The sequence below is a fragment of the Balaenoptera borealis genome, assembly GCF_965194805.1.
Source record: "Balaenoptera borealis genome assembly, chromosome: 12".
In the NCBI taxonomy this organism is placed as follows: domain Eukaryota; kingdom Metazoa; phylum Chordata; class Mammalia; order Artiodactyla; family Balaenopteridae; genus Balaenoptera; species Balaenoptera borealis.
Window position 1 is genome coordinate 74,082,668 of NC_138869.1, and position 18,291 is coordinate 74,100,958.

At 42.2% G+C, this 18,291-nt stretch overlaps 1 protein-coding gene across 1 annotated transcript in view; it reads right to left on the reverse strand.

The window, feature by feature from the left end:
• The window catches only part of KIF6 (kinesin family member 6), a 403,702-nt gene that overhangs the window by 184,300 nt on the left and 201,111 nt on the right, over window positions 1-18,291 (reverse strand). The window lies entirely within an intron of this gene.

The window sequence follows — 18,291 nt, forward strand, 5'->3', positions numbered from 1 at the left end:
AGAACCAAACCTGTTCTATATATTAAACAGTGAGAAATTTCAGCCACAGTGACAGCTGCCATGTGGTCCTATGGGGCTAGACCTCCAGATAAAGCCATACTGAAGTCACTTTTGACAACCCTTTACTCTCTGGTCACCCCCACCTCCTCCTGCCCCAAACTCACGTTCCTAACTTTTCCTAATGTTCCTGCACATTCTCTCTCCCTGTGCTCTTTACCACACAGCCCATCCCCCTGTGCTGTTCCTCTCCACATTTCTGTAAGTGAACATCTAACAAACAGATTATAAATGATTGGGGACTACAGAGTCAGCTTAGTTGTTTTGGAAACTTATTCTTGGCTGCTCATCTTTAAAGGAAAATTCTATCCTATTAACTAGGAATCCAGGATGTCTTACAGAGAGGAGAGTTCTGCGATTCTCAAACTTTAGGGTACATCAGAATCATATAAGGAACTTGGAAAAATGTAGTTTGCCTGTAGCGGGGCCCATATTCACCAACTGCCCACAGGAGCTCAGGATTTGGCATTTTGAGAAATGCTGTTCCAGACACAGACCAATTCCCTTCTTCCCAATTCCTGGGCCCTGCACGGTCTACATTTTCAAAAGCTTCTCAGGTGATTCTAATGCAGCTGGGCCATAGACCTCACTTTAAAAACCTAGGGAGAGATGGGGTGATGTGTGGGTGCATGTTTGGGATGGGGCATGCCATCTGGGGTGGCTTCAGTTAGGGAAAGGCAGAGGGGGATGCACAGGGAAGATGAGGCTAGAAAGTGGGCTCAGGGCTGGGCTGCGCTCCAAGTATGGACTCTAATGTGTTGGGGTGGGAAGACCATGAAGGTAGCTGAGCAGGTGAGAGAGATCCAGGCGGTCTTGCGGGCGACTCCCCTGGCCGCGGCATGGAAGTGCTTGGAGAGTAAGAATGGAGAAAAAGAAACCAGCTTTAATAATACAGATGAGAGATAATTAAATGGAAAAGAAAGGGCAGCTTCCTGAGTTCAGGGGGAGAACTGGCCAGAATGAATAACCAGTTTGGTTGTGGGGAACTAGGGTGTGAAGGCATCTGAAATCACAGGAAGTTTTCCTACCAGGACAGCTGCTGAGATCATCAACTGAGGTAGGAAAATACAGGAGGGGGCTTCCCTGGTGGCGCAGTGGTTGAGAATCTGCCTGCCAATGCAGGGGACACGGGTTCGAGCCCTGGTCTGGGAAGATCCCACATGCCGCGGAGCAACTAGGCCCGTGAGCCACAATTACTGAGCCTGCGCGTCTGGAGCCTGTGCTCCGCAACAAGAGAGGCCGCGATAGTGAGAGGCCCGCGCACCGCGATGAAGAGTGGCCCCCGCTTGCCGCAACTAGAGAGAGCCCTCGCACAGAAACGAAGACCCAACACAGCCAAAAATAAATAAATTTAAAAAAAAAATAGATGGGAAAGTACTCTATCATTTAAAAAAAAAAAAAAAAAAAAGGAAAATACAGGAGGAGGAGCTAGGGAATTAAAAGGAAGTGAAATTGGGAGCACACTTCCCTAAGGGTGCTAACTGAGGCACCTCAGGAACTTGGGCTCTGGTACTTACTAGCTTTATGGTTTGAGGCAACTTACTGAAACTTTCACCTCCTCAGTTCTGTCATCTATGAAATGGGGACAACAACGTTACTTTTGCCTCAGGGGGTTCTTTGAGGATTAAATGATAGTGCAAGCGAAGAGTCAGCACAGAGCCTGGCACATAAAAAGTGCTTGACAAATGCTCTCATTGTTGTCAAAGGGTCATCTCGGTAGAGATGGGAGTCGGGGGTTGAAGAGACAGGCAGAGCCAGAGCTAGAGACAGAGGTGTGGAGATGTCCGCATAGGGGAGGTAGCTGAGCTTTGAGAAGGGCTGAAATCCTTTAGGGAGTTGGGGTAGAAGGAGATGCAGACCAAAGATCTGGGAGCCAAGGATTTGTGGATTTGTTATAAGCAGATCCTGAGGGTTCTGACCCTCATCTGGTTATTTTTCCGGGAGCCTTTGGTGGGCAACCAGGGGCCAGTGAGATATATTTTTAATAATAAAAATATATTTATACTACTAATATATATTTTTCCCCATGAGGCCACATGCTACCACTTGACTATTCCATTTCTTTATAACATATTTTCTTTCTTTCTGTGCAGCCAAGTGCCATGAAAAGCCTCATGTTTTTGATAAAAATATTTTAGTCCCCTTCTCCAGGTGTGACACACCATTTGTCTAATACCTTCGTGCCTAGCAGCCTGGACTTGCAGATGATCAGAAACAAAACCCTGGAAGAAAGGTGAGGATTGGGGTTGGGAGAGTTCTAGTATAATTGCAAGCAGAGTTTTGCAAAGTGTGGGCTCTGTGCTAGCAATGCAGATTCCCAGGGTCCACCCACGAGGATCCTAACAAGGGATTCCTATATCCATTAAAGTTTGATAACCCCTGAACTAGAGGGATGGGTTCCAGAGGCTACGACCAATAACGAAGAAGCCAGCATAAAGAATCAGAAATAAAAGGAAGAACCTGTCTTCTCTACAGAGAGACTAAAGGGGTGGTGATGGTTAGAAACAACATTATTTTTAAACTCTATTCTTTTCTTTTGTTCTATGATTCTGTGTTGTTGTCTAATGTAGGATTTTGTGTATGTTCCAATTGCCATCCTTTGTTCATTTGCTTGTGATGCTGGTGGACCATAAAGAAGGGAACATTTCCAGGTTTTCTGGAAGGTGCTGCCTCACTCTTTCCCAGCCCTGCAGGACCCGGGGTGTCTGAGGCCTCCCACCTGCAGCCTGTGCCCAGTCTCGGCCGTGGCAGGTTGCACACGAGCAGCCTCAGCCACTGAGCTCTAGGGCGAGTCTCGCCACCACTTGCCAGTGTTCTAGTGCACCTGGTGGAGAGCCTAGGCGCCATTGTGTCTGCTTGTCACCGTCTTTCCCTTCCTCCCCTCCATGCAGGTACAGGTTGTGAGAAAGCGCTTTGCCCCAGCTTTTCTGCCGACTACTTCGGTTCCCTGCTGAACTGCAGGCCCATCCTGGGCTTCATTCACATTGGCTGGGACCCTGCAGATCCTTGCAGCCAGCAACTAGCTTCTATTTCTTGTACCTCTAACAACAGGCTAGGTTCTTAACACAAATCGACTGATTATGAAGAGCTACAGGAATGTTTCTGTCCTGAAACATTCCTGTAGCTTTGCCTCCTGGAAGGACGTCCACTAAAATTCGGTCCTGTGAGCCAGGCACATCTATATGTTTTTGGTTTTGTTTCCCAATTAGTTCTTCAACAGCCCAAAGAAGTAGGTATCATCCTCCATTTTATATAGATAAAAGAAATGAGGCTCAGAGAGGTTAAGCAACTTGCCCAAAGTCACACAGCTACTGAAGGCATATGGATGAAGATTCTAGTTCAGATCTTCATGACTCCAGAACTCATGTTCTTTCTTCCATGCTGTAATGGCTGGCTTCCGGCTGGTGTTCCCATCGGAGTTTAACATGACGTTTGAAATCCTACAGCAAGTGATCTGGCTGCCTTTTTGGGGTCAGTCAACCTGATGCGAGGTTTGTTTCCCCCAGTGTCAATGGCATATGCATCAGTCTTCCTTCTCTTCCTCCCTGCAGACTCCCATGTGCCTGCACCTGCTCACGTCACGTAAGTAGCAGACACTGGCAGGCTGTTGACTTCTTCACTCTCGATCTCTACTCACCATCATCCACAGTACGTTGAGGTATCATTACCATGAAACTAACAAGGCTCCATTTTTAGAGCCCCTCTTGCATGAGTGCCTGAGTGGGTCTTAGTAGTACAGGGACGTGGTCATGAGGTATTGTAAAATTTACAAAAGTAAGATATTTTAATCACAATCGGTCAAAACCCCTGGATCTTCCACTTGGATTTCCCCTCCATTCCACTTCCCATCTAGTCTGGAAGTGTGGAGTGCTGGAGTGACCACTGGTGCTTTAGGATCTGACTAAGGAGAACTTTTAATCTGGTTTTAGCATAACATAGTTGCACGGCTTTTAGTTGCTGCTGTTTATGCTTAAGTTATTGCTAGTGGTCCTAGTGTGAGAATAGCCTCCTGTGATGCATTTTCCACTCACTGCCATCTCACCCGGCATTGCGGCAGTAAGATACAGGTCTGAGGTTATGCCATGATATGAGCATGCCCTGTGGCACCCAGGGCCTGATTTTGGTATTGGAATAGAAACAAGGTTTGAATGTATGAACACAGAGACGAGTCTGTGGAGGTGGAAAAATTCCTCCAATTCTGATAGCTTACATAAAAAGAAACATGATGGAGTTTTCACAAATTTGACAACAGTTCTAATAATTTACACGACATTAACAGTGACCAGTTGAAAAGCTGAAAGAATCTTTTCTAAGCTACCAATAAGATAAACAACTTTCAGCTGACCATGCTTAGAAAAAAAATCAAGTAATCTTTCTATTCTCTCTTTGGAAAATAATATTACCAAATGGTCATATGAAGTAGTGATCAAAGATTATGCAGTGAAAACGTAGAGAAAAAGTATCATAGAGGTGTGTCAAGCAGTTACCTAACTGAAATACTGTATTTTTCTGGATTTTGTTATTTGTTAGCTTTTTAAAATTTGTAATGTGCTGTGATTAAGTTCTTTTCTCATTATTTCATAAATATTCAATTTCATATCTACTTCTGAAATAATAGTTTTTTATTCTTTTCCTTAAAGAGGACCCCCTCAAATTGCATAAGCTTCAGGCCTCACAAAACCTGGATTTTCCCCTAACAGTGACATTTATGAAAGTGCAGTCTAGATCTAGTGGTGAAACCTGTAAAATGTTGGTAGGTTCTTTTTCTTTTCAAAAAATTTTGTTGGGACTTCCCTGGTGGTCCAGTGGTTAAGACTCCACTCTCCCAATGCAGGGGGCCTGGGTTGGATTCCTGGTCAGGGAACTAGATCCCGCATGCCACAACTAAGAGCCTGCATGCGGCAACAAGGATCTGATGTGCCACAACTAAGAGCCTGCATGCCGCAACTAAAAGATCCCACATGCGGCAACGAGGATCCCGGGTGCCGCAACAAAAGACCCGGCGCAGACAAATAAATAAATAAATATTTTAAAAAGTTCTGTTGTTGTTGTTTTTCTCTTTCCTTTGGGAAGTTAAAATGCTCAAATGAGGAGCAAATCCCTGTCCTTCACCCTCCTGGTTCCACCTGTACACTGGCATCTTCATTTAGGCATTAGCATTTAAGCAGAGAGAACGACGCAAGAGATTGAAAGAGACAGAAAAACCTCTTTCACATAGGGCACACAGTTGAAAAAGAAGGCAAGTGTGTTCTCTAAATATCTATTAATTACATATATACATAAACACAAAATATATAAGATTTAATTTTTGCATCCCTTAGACTAACCCTGAAATACAAAGAAATGAAATTATTCAAATTTCAATGAAGTCCCCCAATATTTTCCTTGCTAATCAACACACAGAGAGGCCATATATATTCACATAGAAATATTCACATAGAAAAAAAAGATGTAATGAAACACATTAAATTACCTCATTTAATGAAACTACTTGGATGAAGTTTCCAAAAATAATCATTCAAACTCAAGATTTTTTTTTCTGGAGATGATGTCCTCCACTACTTGGTTTAATCATTTTCAGGTTAAATGCATGGATGGACAAATGGAAAATAACATAATACTAACTTGAACATCAAAACCTGATTAAACTATGTGAAAAAAACTTCTACATGTAATGCACATTAAATTCATGTGGATCGGAATGAGGTAAAGGAAATATTTCAATTACGAGGATGGGATTTCATTCTATATTTGAGGCTCTTCTTGTAAGCCTCATTCTGTTTGTTCAGACAAAAGGGCTTTCCCACATCTTTATCAAACCCAAATGTCTAGAAACAGGAATGCAGGCTTTCATAGTTCAGGAGGATTTAAAAAGAAAACTAGGTGATGTCATGAATAGGAACCATACTGGAAGATGAAAAATAGGAGATTAACACCAAAATAGACCTTCTTCCAATGTTTGATCTGGACGCAGATAAAACTGGCCCCCTCTCCTCTCCTTTGGTGCAATTGTGTCACTTGCTGTTGTGGTCCGGGCTGTATTCCTCCCAGCTCTCTCCCACTTGCCATCCCTTCATAAGGTCCCTGCCCATGATTCTCTTCCATTTCTACTCTCCTGGTCACCATTCTGATTTTGATTCTTACCATTAAACCTTTGATGCATTATCCAAGTAAGAAAAGAAATTTTTCCTTACCAACTCTCTCAAATACTTCTCTTGTATTGTACTCTGGTCTGACAGACCAGAACACACCTGACAAAATCATCACAAAGTGATGTAGGAGATGCAGATACTTCATCTCTCCCACCACAGCAATGGAAGCAAAAGCTGCAAGGGGGCCCTCTCCACTGTCAGCCAACTGTAAAGAAATATCCAGCACACCAGATTGCTAGGTCAAAATTTCATGACGCTAAATTCCATCAGTATGGGAATGTCTAAATCACCTGTGACATAACCACATTTATGCATCATGTAAAATACTGAAGTGGATCTATGTATGAAAGTGGATAAACCTCCAAGACATATTATTGAGTGAAAAAAGGTGTTTCAGAATGATAGCATTTACTACAATGTAACTTTCATGAGGGCAAAGATCTTTGTTTTATTCAGAGTTCAATTGCCGGAACCTAGAACAGTTCCAGTACAGAGTACGCACTTAACATCTGTTGAATATTGAATGAATGAATTTAAGGAGAAATATACAAATATATTCAAATTAAATAATGCTATACATTTTCTATGGATTTATTATATAAAAATATGGATTTATATATTAAATAAATATATAAATAATATCATCTATATTATATATTATATTATTTATATATTTTGAATTCTGTTATTTATATATAAATATACACACATATACATATGTGTGAGTATATATGTATGTATTTAAAGAAAAAGTAAAGTAAACATACATATAGTTTTAACTGGGGAGGTGGGGATTGGGAGATTGGTGTGAGTTGTCAAAGGAAACAGTGTTATTTGTAAGGTTTTAATTTTTTAAAAGGAAAATATGTATGAGTATTACTTGTAAAATTAAAAGTTTTATGGCATCTTTCTTGCTAAGCCATGTGGATGTGTGGCCACACACGACATAGAATAATCTTACAAAATCCTTCTACAGTCTGCACGCAACAAATGTCGGGTCTGTCTTGACAATAAACTCTCCAGATTTTAGCATCAGTTACCAGGAGACCAGCTGACTGTGGCTGGTTTGCCGACCCCTTTCCTGCTCTTCCCTGACCTCTGTAACCCCAGGAATTAACTTCAGTGAAATGACAGCTGTACCTCATGTGGAGTGAGCCCTGACAGGACAGGAGGGTCAGAGCAGCAACGTTTCCAAGCAGCACACTTCATTCTCCATGTTCCCTCCCTGTACCCTGTCCTTCTCCCTTTGGCCTGCTCTCCAGGCTTCTAGAAAACAGGCCTCCATCACTGTGGTACCCCACTCACATGTGTCATTTCCTCAGAGTACCTGTGTTTATCTTAGCTAAGTAAAGAGTTGACCAAATGAAATGCACTGAAGTACAATAATGGGTGTCTCTAGCTTAACCTTTTTAAGGTTGTTACTTCATTTGGCCAAATGAAACTGAAACTGAGGCAGTTTCAAGCTTAGGGGAGAAGGCTATGTTGGGCAGAGCATCCCTAACCCCCACCAGAGGCCTTTACTGTTAGGGATCAGGAAAGGACGCAAAGGAGAGAGTCATGTTGAGAATCCAGATGCGGCAGGGCATCTTGCATCTTAACCTTTGGCAGATCGGTGAGGGACAGTGAAGGACATGGACTGAAGAGAGTTCCTCCCCCTGGATGCGTTAGACACCATCTACTGCACCATCACTTGCCTGCACTTGGTGAAAAATGGGGTTTTAACCCCCAGGGTCAATCTTCTGTCAAACAAAACTATTTCACAAAAATGGTACTTTGAATACCAAAGCAATGAGTCTGCGAGTGATGAAGTTCTATGGGTTCTGTTTGCTAATGGCAAGAATCGATTCTTTCACACAACATATGGAATTAAAATGGAAGGGGTGATGAGCAATGACGTTATGAAATGAATATGATAACCAACTAAGTTTTTACTTCTGCTTAAATTTTTTAAAAAAAGAGCCTATCTATTGTATATCCGAGCTAACATAATCCATTTAACAGACCTTGATGAGTTCGGAGAGCACAATAATCTATCTCCCTGGAGGACACTATCAAAAAGCCATCTTGGGCCTTGGTGAGAAAAATCAACAAAAAAAACCCACATTAGGCAGAACATCACTTTTCCATTATCTCATACATACAAAATGCCGTTCTGATCCTGCTTGTGTTTACAGAATAAAGTGGGTCAAAGGAATTCATTGAGATCATAAAGGGCAAGAGAAATGCTAGAGGATAGAAACCCAGTAGCTGCTAGACTTAATGGAATGGAAAAAATGGAAATTTAACCTATGAGTCAGTAAATCAACCATTTAGATAGTTCTGGACCAGCAAGTATGGCAGGACATTTCTTTAATTTAGTACAGACTAAGAGGACTAGAACAGGATATACTAGAAAAGCCCAAAAGATGAGAGTCAGTGTGCGTGCATGTGTGTAGTGTGTACATGTGCTGTGTGTTATGTGTGAATGTCTGTTGTGTGAGTGTATGAAAGTAGGTGTACACACGTATATTTGTACAGCTGGGATTGATGGAAGTGATTTAGAGTCACTGCACATGATCTGAGTTAAGTGATGAGCATTGCAGACTAATGGTTAAAAAAAAACTCAATTTCTCTTTCTCATGTCATTATCAGTGGATTGTAAAATACCGAGGTTACATATCTCACTGAGAGTTTTACTGTAATATAGGAGGATGATTAAGCAACATAGGGCTTGAACTATGAAGTTCTATACTATAGTCCTGTAAAAAGAATATGCCAGGCATTACCTTGTGATCACTAATATAAATTTCTACTGAAAGAAAAAGATAGCATGAATACATTCAAAGCCCAGGTGGTGTTCACACCTCAATTAGACCATTGTTTGGTAATGAGGCCTGAAGGGTGAACAAGTGACTACATGGCACTTCCTGGGAGAACCACTGTCTGAACCTATTAAACCCTTGTGGGTGAAGTCACTCAAATGCTGCAAAATGTCACTCAAACCATCCAAATGGTAAGTGTTGAGCTTCTAGAGAAATTAAACTACTAAACAGAGATCTGTAAACACATCTCAGTGGCACAGCTGGAGAGGGAAACCCTATCATCTAAAAACTCAGGGTATCCTTGAGTTGATTTTCATCATTCAGTGAAGATGGGAAAACTACAGTGTTAAATGTTATTATCTCTTTGTTATATCTGTCAACTTGGCAAAGGCATATGACATTATGCACAGAACTGAGTTCTGGAAGCTTCTAAGTCTGGAGGCCTTGAGAAGTTCATAAACATCCCTAGGCTCTCCTGATTGTAAGGTTGGTGAAAGAGTGGAGGGTATTTCAGTGGAAGAAAGTTGCATATAGAATAGCTCTGTTTTGGTTTGTCAGCTTGAGGAAACCAGGCTCAGGGTATTTCTGGGCATCTGAAAAACTTCCAGTGGAATAGGCCACATTATTAATGAAAGTGTTGGTTATAAAACATATTTCTGAAAATAACCACATACAAATGGCTGGGCTCTAGGAACACACTCACAACAAGATATGGCCATGGTGCCATGATATCTTGGCATGGTGTAAGCCAGTCCTGGGCACTAACAACAGATCTGAAGAATAAGTAGCTGGATATACTAGTACCAGGTGAACTCGACAAGTGGCAAAAGATGTTCATGGGTAATACTGCAAACAGTGTTCTACGAGCACAAGCATCCGGTGAGATGTTGACAGGAATTCGAGGCAAAAGTTTGAGGAATACTATGTACTATAACACCTCTGTCCTCCTCCTAGGTTCAGAAACCTGGAATTCCACCAGCCTTGGAGGAAATAGATGAGGGACAAAGTACAGAAAGCTGCAGTGTATGGTGCTAGTATGATGTGAGGATCAGCTCCACGTCCTCCCCCCACCCCCTAAAATAAAAACAGCCCTGCAGCTGTCTGTGTGCTAATGAGCCCACAGAGACCTCCCTATTCCTCTCCTGGAGCAGTTCCTTAAAGGCTACCTATGATTCCCTATACCAAGGAAACATCACAACAAAGAAAAGGGCCAGGGGGAGTGCTGTCAGATAAAATATAGGATTTCCCAGTTAAATCTGAATTCAGATCAATAATGAATAACTTTTAGTATAAGTATGTCCCAAATACTGAATGGGACCTACTCATACAGAAAACAAAATCTGTTGTTTATCTAAAATTCAAATTTAACTGATTGTCCTCTGTTTTCCTTTTATTGTCCCTGCCAGAGGGTATACATCCCTCTTCTATTGTTTATAGAAGGTGCTCAACACAACACAACTTTATGCCGCTCAAGAAGTTCAGGAAAGAGATGGTTATAGGATTCCCAGGAAATCTCTGTTCACCAAAATGAAGTAGAAAACCAAATGCAAAGACTTAACAGATTCATGGAAGCACAGCATTAACCAATGTAGCATAATTAGAGGATGAAGAGACAGATCAGCCTGAAATGCAGCAAGGCAGGGTGAAGCAGTATTTCTGAGCAAAGCTTTCTGGCTGAGGGAGGTTAAGAGGCAGAGAAACAGGTGCCAAAGGGTTTCTCAAACCATGACTGGGGTTCTAGTCAAAAGACAAACTTCACATGTGTACAGTGCAGAAAGTCTTATTGTTTCCATGGTGGCCTTTTCAGTCACACCTACTCCCCACTGAATGTATATACTGATTGCAGTAAATATTAATAACATAATCTTAAACATGAAAACCAGCTAAACCTAACTGTAGTAGGAGCAGAGTGGTAAATTCTGGCTTGGGCTGTAGGAGCAACTGATAGATGTTTAATAAAGATCATGTCTTATGCTCCAAATAAAGTCAGGGTTCATCTATCATGTTTCCAAAATACATTCCCTACCAAACACACTGACAGAAACCATTTTTATCTTTGTTGGTATAAATCCCAGAAAATCAGTTTTGAGAAAGGAAGTGCTGATGGAATTCTCGAGCTCCAGGGTGAAGGCAAATACTATAGCTCAGTGCAATTATTGTCTCTCATCGCAAGATGAAATCTGATTATACTACGGCCACAGGGAAGTAACAGAGTTAAAACTGTCACATAAGGATTCTCAGCTCTGACTGACCCAAGTCAAACATAGGAGAAAAAGAAGCTCCTTGATTCAATGCTATTTATCTTGCTTTAGTGTCTCTGTGTTACCTCCAGAGGGGGCTCTGAGGAGGCCTCTGAACAGTGAAGACATATTTAGGAGCTTACAATTTAGGAAATACAACACCAAATTTATAAATATCTGACTTAGGAATGACCCATATCTACAAAACCATACAACCACTACCACTGATGCAAGAACAACCCCCAGGCTGTTGTCCCCAGCCCTAGGAGAGCAGGTGCTGTTGGAACCAAGCAGGACGCCATCAAGAGATGAGCGTATGTGGCCATACCTACTGTTTCGCCACAAGGTGGGGAAAACTGTACCTGAGAGACAATTTTCAGCTCCTTCCCAAGCTTTTCCATGCTGTATCCTTGTCCTAACCTCCACAGGGGCTGGGGTTTCACTGGGAGTGGAACATTCTAGAAGCCAGCTGATCTTTCTCCCCACCCCCATTCCAACACATCATCCAGGGAGAGTTCATTTCAAAGGGAATTCTCAGAAGCATATCATTTAAAAACCAATAAGAGACTGAATCTGCTACACTTATCGGGCCTGTAGACTCAAGGATAATCAATCTTACCACGACTCTTATCCCTGTCATCTTCGGCCACCCATAAGATGCAAGCCCCTGCGAGCAGCTGTTACCTCACATGTGACTCCTGACTTCCTTGCTCTACCTCTGCTCATCCCACCCATCCCTGCTGCCACTACTGGCCTCCCAGAGAACCTGTCCTAGGCTGTTCTCTGGACCCCACACTCCACTGTTGATTAAACTCTCTCACATGCTCGACATCTTCATGAAACACCCCCTTCAGCTCTTTCTAATCACTGAAATCTGACTCTTCCCTCAAGGATACTGCCTGCTCTGGAGCCCTCTCAAGTGGAGGACGTTCATTCTCCTGCAATGTAAGTACCAGAAGGGCCAGAGACAGTGCTGAGTGCTGGCCTTCTTCTGGCTCCTCGATACCATTTCAAAATCACTGTTTTTTTTTTTTTTTTTCTTTTAAACACCAAAGCCAATCCTTTTCCTCCTTTGAGATCTGTGCCATTTGGTTCTGCTACCCACTCTCTGTGATGCTGTAACTTAAGGCTACTTGGTATGTATATATGTACGTATAGATAGATAGATAGATAGATAGATCAATAGATCGATCGATCCAACAGTGAACAAAACAGGCAGCTAACCCAAGCTGACTTGGGCTCCTGGCTCACAGTATTCCTTTCCGCCCCATTTCCTGCCAATACCCGGAATGACTTCAAAGCCCACAAAGAAACTCCACTTAACAATCCCAGCCTCAAAATTCCTTAACCTCCAGTGACCTGAGTGACCACTTCCATCTCACTTCCTCACCTACTACTCTTCAATCTGGTACAGTGAGCTTTCTGCTCTCGCAATCTTTGAAATTGCTTTGGCAAAGGTCACTGATCACTTCCCATCCAACCCAATGGACTCTCTGTAGTTCTCATCTTAGTGGACCACTCTGTAACATCCAATACAGTCAACCACATCCACCTCCTTGGAACTCAGTCTCTAGCCTGGCTTCTGAGGTCTCCCTCCCTCTTGACTGTCTTGCCTTTCAAGTTCTCCCTTGCTGGTTCTTCTGCCTCAGCCTACACCATCCATACTGGGGCTCCAAAGTGTCCTGCTTTTGGTCCTTTGCTACCTGTCTCATTGGACGACCCTGTCCACTTTCATGGCTACAAGTCCATGACAGATCCGTATCTCTAATTAACCCCTCCCCTTGAGCACTAAAGCTGTGTATGTGCTGGCTTAGACACTTCCACCTCATACTCATTCTCAACATATCCATAATTTGACAAATAAAACTCTCCCTCCAAACCTGCTTCTCTTCATGTATTCACTGCCTTGGTAAATGGCACCATATCTGCTCAGAAACCTGGGAGAAATCCTAGACTTTTCATCTCAACCTCATTCTGATCAGTCACAAGTCAGTTCTCCTTATGTACTGCAAACACTTTTCTCATCCTTTCAGTCCCTACTGTGTCTGGTTTGATTCTGGCCCTTTTAATTTCCTACCTCGATGGCTACTAGAACATCCTATCCACTTTCCCTCCAGTTTCCAGTTTACTCAGCACATCGCTATCAATGACCTTTCTTTAACAGAAATCTGGCCACATTATTCTCATATTAAAACGCTGTAATGGCTCCCCACTGCCAACAAAATAAAATTCTAAATTCGGAAGCAAGTCTTTTAAGCTTCTCATGAGCTGGTCCCTCTTCAGCTTTATTTCTTGCTAAATACCATTCCATCCACACAAATCCTAAAATCCACCCAAATTAAATGCTTGTAATGTCACAAACACACCGTGTGTTCCACACCTCTATGCATTTGCTTGAGAAGTTTCCTAGTCCTCAGTGCTCTGACCTTTCTTCCCTCCTCTATTCATTCTGCCAGATGTGAATGTGATTACTCTGTGAAGATTTTGTTCAAGGCCCACCTCTTCCATACCTGTTTCCTAAACCTGCCCAGGAAGAGTTGACCTTCCTCTTCCACGTCCCATGGCACCACATACGCATATTCACCGTAAGCCCTCTTCTAGACTGTAAACCCTCTAACAGGCACTGCGTCTCATTCACCTTCTAATCTCCAGCACCTAGCACTGCCTGGTTCATTGCTTAGATTCAAAGAACATGTATTTAATGAATTAATGAGGAGCCACTGCTCCTGCAGGTAAGGATAGTCCTTCATGCTTTCCACAAGCTCTGTAATAGAATGTCTCATACTCTACACGTCATCTCGAATAGCACGGCACTACACATGTTCTAGAGAGTAAATAAATATATAATTGATGAAAGAATAATGTTTTATTGCCAAAGTCTGGGCAAGACTCTGCATGTGTGTGCACGTGTGCTTGTGTGTGTGAGAGAGGGAGAGGTAGAAAGACAGACAAAGAGAGAGAGAAGACCACTATTCCCCTGCTGGCAGAGTGATAGGGCTGTGTTCTTGGCGTCCCAAGCAGGATACATTTTGTCATAAAAACAGTGCTAAAAATAGTGATTAGATTATATAATTCCTTTATTTTTCAGCTTTTCAATCATTTTTCTACCCTATTTATTCTGACTCCCTGTACATCTTGTTAAAAACAAGACAACAGGCTCCAAATGGAGTCACTTATGCTAAACCCCACATCACCAAATGGAAACTTAATTACAGTTTTGGCTCCTCCAGAAATGGAGTCTTAAACCAGTCAATCAAGAATCGCCTGGTGGGTACTAGACAGACAATCTGCCTGACAGACCCTTGACGTGCCCCAAAGGAAAGCGACCTTGCCATAACCAAGCTGCCTTTTGCCAGTATAACTTCCTTGTTCCCACTCCCTTCTGCCTGCAAAAGTCTTTCATTTTTGAAATGCCCCTCAGAGCTCCTTGCTGTCTGCTAGATTGGATGCTGCTTGATTCATGAATGGTTGAATAAAGACAGTAAGATCTTTAAAGTGTACTCAGTTGAATTTTTTTTTTAAAACAATCTCCAAAACCCCAGCTAAACAAATATTCCTGCCAACTCTACATATTTTTTCCTTGCTTTCCTGTTTTCAAGTCTTTGCTCATATTAATCTTTAAACCTCGAATGTTATACAATGTTCTTCCCCCCATCTTTGAATGTCCAAACTCTATCAATCCTTTGAGGCCTAACTTCCATGTTGCTTGCTCTGTAATGTCTTTCCTGATCTTCTAATTAAAACTCTTCCCTTCTCTTTTGAATTCCTGTAGTAGCATGTCTTGTAGTTCCTGCTTATAGCGCTTGTTATTTTATTCTCTGCTCTTTGGGTACTAAACCAGGCCCCAATATTTAAATTAAGCTCCCAGAGCCAGAGAGCATTTCTCAGTTCACCTCAGTCCTCCGTCAACACGTACCCTGGGCCCCTCCATGCGTATATGGAGGATTCAACAAATTCTCCCTCAGTGAGTAACAGAAAAGAGTCTGGAGCCTCCAGGCCGTGGCTTTGGCTTTCAGGTCACTTTTTAAATGCCAATGACGTCACCTGTGAGGAGTGGGTTCCATTAGCATCTCAAACCATTAAAGGAAGTGGTGAGGCATGAGGGACTTCTGGAATATTGACTGGTTCCGGTAACTATTTGGAACGTGCAGCCAGAGAAGTAAAACAGAAAAAAAAAAAAAAAAAAAAACCCACAACAAGACAGCAACAACAAAAACCCCAAACTATAATACTCCTTCTATTTTAAAGAGAACAATATGAATGACCCTTTGCAAACTGTGGGATTGAACAATCCCTGTCATTATTCCAGTAAAACTGAAACAGACATTTAACCTCCAAAACAACAAAAGGCCCTGAAGCCCCTAACCTCCCTCTGTCTTGGCGGGCGCCTCATGCAACGACTGGGGGTGGGGTTCTCTGGGGTACCACGAGTTGGGTTTCATTTTCTTTTCACACAAGAAATTTGAAAGAAGTCATTTTCAGCCTAAAGTGGGGGTGAATAGAAAAAGGGGGAGGGTTACTGAAGAGGAAACAGTTTTCCACAACAGTCTCAGAGTGGAAGATGGTCAAATTGACTTGCTTTCTGCATTAAGACAGGGATGGTTAATAGAATCTGACAACACCTACATAAGGCAGTAGTACTTTCCATCCAAACAACATGCTTATTAACTTTTTGCATTTGGTATAGTTTACACAAGCCTCTTGTATATAAAACAGTGCATGAATATAAGCCTAATCACCTACTAAGATGTTAAACACTGCAACAAACTATCCCATTACGTGTTGCTTTGCAGCACTGATTCACCCGCAGCAATTTTTATTCTAACTGTAGTTTTGCCAAAATAAAATCAATCCCCCATCAATCCCTCCTCCAAATGGTTAGATTATTATCAGTCCATTTGTGAGCCTATTCCTACTTGAAGTCATGGCTAGAACTATATCCAATGACAGTGAAAACAACTCTAAAACCCTTTCAGCTATAAGGCTTTTCTCCAAAACTCTTTTACCTCATTTGTACTTGGACTTTGCAAACAATTTCCATTATTTTTTCAGTGATTTTCTATTCAAGTGAACTTAGCTCATCCTCCAAACAAAACTACAGTCTGTCTCAATAGCAATATCAAGGGACAAAAAGAGTTACTGAAAAAGTTAACTATAATCATGAGTTAGGAGAGAGATTATGAGATACTATGGGGAAGAATAATTATGAGAAGGGAGATGGTGTGGGCAAGAAAAAAATAGAAATAGAAAAGGTCTGGCATACAGCAAGGGGCTGGGCAGTGATATCAGAGGCCATTTCTGCACAGGCACAATGGTGTGTGTCTTTGGAAAAGGCCAGTAAAGAGAGTTCCTTCCATCATGAGCATGCAGTTCTAACACAGGAACTGATTGCAACGTTTCATTTCGGCAGAGACACCAGTGCTGTATTCTCTACAGCCAATGATGCCAATTGTCGCTGGGCCATGGGAGGCACCATTTATCACCTCTGTGAAGAGCCTCACCAGCCACCCAGAGACCTGGGGACCAATCCTCACCCTTACCCGCCATAGCCAATTAGTCACCAAGCCTTGCTCACACTACCTCCTGGAGTGTTTCTGATCTCCCACCTCTCTCTCATCATCTCCATCCTCTGGCTGGGACTACTGGACTGCAACAGCCTCCTAAAGGGTCGTCCTGTCCTGCGTCCTCTGCCATCTGTTCTACGCATGTCACTCAACCTGTCTTCCCGGCCTCCCACTCCCCGGATCCCACCACACCTGCCTTTTTCACTTCATAAAATGCTCCTTTCCACCACAAAGGCCTTGGAAGCTATTGAAGTGATTCCTCTGCTTGCAATGTTCCTTCCAGCCACACCCCTACTCTCATGGCCCTTTTGGATCTTCCTGGTCTTAACCTGAGGTAGAGCCTCCCTGGTGTGTGCTCCCCAGTCATACAGAGGTGTACTTTTGCAATTAATTGTTCAAGGCTCTCTTCCCTGTTAGTCTGTAAGTGCTCTGAGGTCAGGGACTGTGCTGGTCCGTGCACGTCCTCATCTATAATATGGGGGTAAAACAAGAACTTACAGAATAAGGATTAGATGAGTTCATTCAGGTAGCAAACTTTGAATAGTACCTGGTACATGTAACGACTATGTAAAGCTCTAGACATATGATAATAATCGGCACAGTACCTAGAACAAAGTGTGCACTCAATAAATATATATGGAATGAAAAAAGGAATGAAAAATATGATGGTTGAACTAATGAATTCACCAAACCAGAGGACCTCTTTTCTTCCAACCAGCTGTTACCCATAAGACAGTATAGAAATACGGTATGGAAAACGATCACAGAGAAGAATGATCACTTTTCCCTGTCTACAGCCAACACGATCAATGGTAAAAATAGCATTTTTGTTTCCTGGGATTTTGAATTTATCCTACTGTGTTGCTAAAGAAATATTCACAGCAAGGAGATTTGGAATTAAGAGATAAAGGGATATAACATCACAAAATACACTTCCAGGCTTCTCAGTCTTGTCTTTATTAACTAAACAGTGTCCTTCTTAATGCACACCATACTCTTTAATTATTCCCAAGCTAGAGCCTTTAGAAAACCACACATGTCAGGCTGTCCGTCCCAACAAATGTTTACATGGAAAATTTCAACCTATGTTGCCAAAAGGGAAGCTCTTCACCCCTTTGTTCTAGTACATTCCATACTTCAGATTCCTCAGTGTCTTCAGGAGAAAGGCATTCGTCACATAACTATACATCATGCTCTGCTGGTCTAATAGAAAGAGTAACATACACAAACCAACCTGGGCTTCTAGCATGGTTCTGTGGTTGCTCTTGTGGCAGTACCGACACACTTATCAAAGGCTACACGTGGGGAAGGTGGCTCAGTGTTAGTCCGACCCTGTCAATCCTATTATCTGACAAAATTGTGTGTATTTATTGTCCTTTAAGGCAGACTGTGATCTTATTTTAAAATTATTTTGCTGCAGATAGCTCATTTAGATTTAGAAATAAACAGTGTTTCATCACGTTAGTGATGATCATTC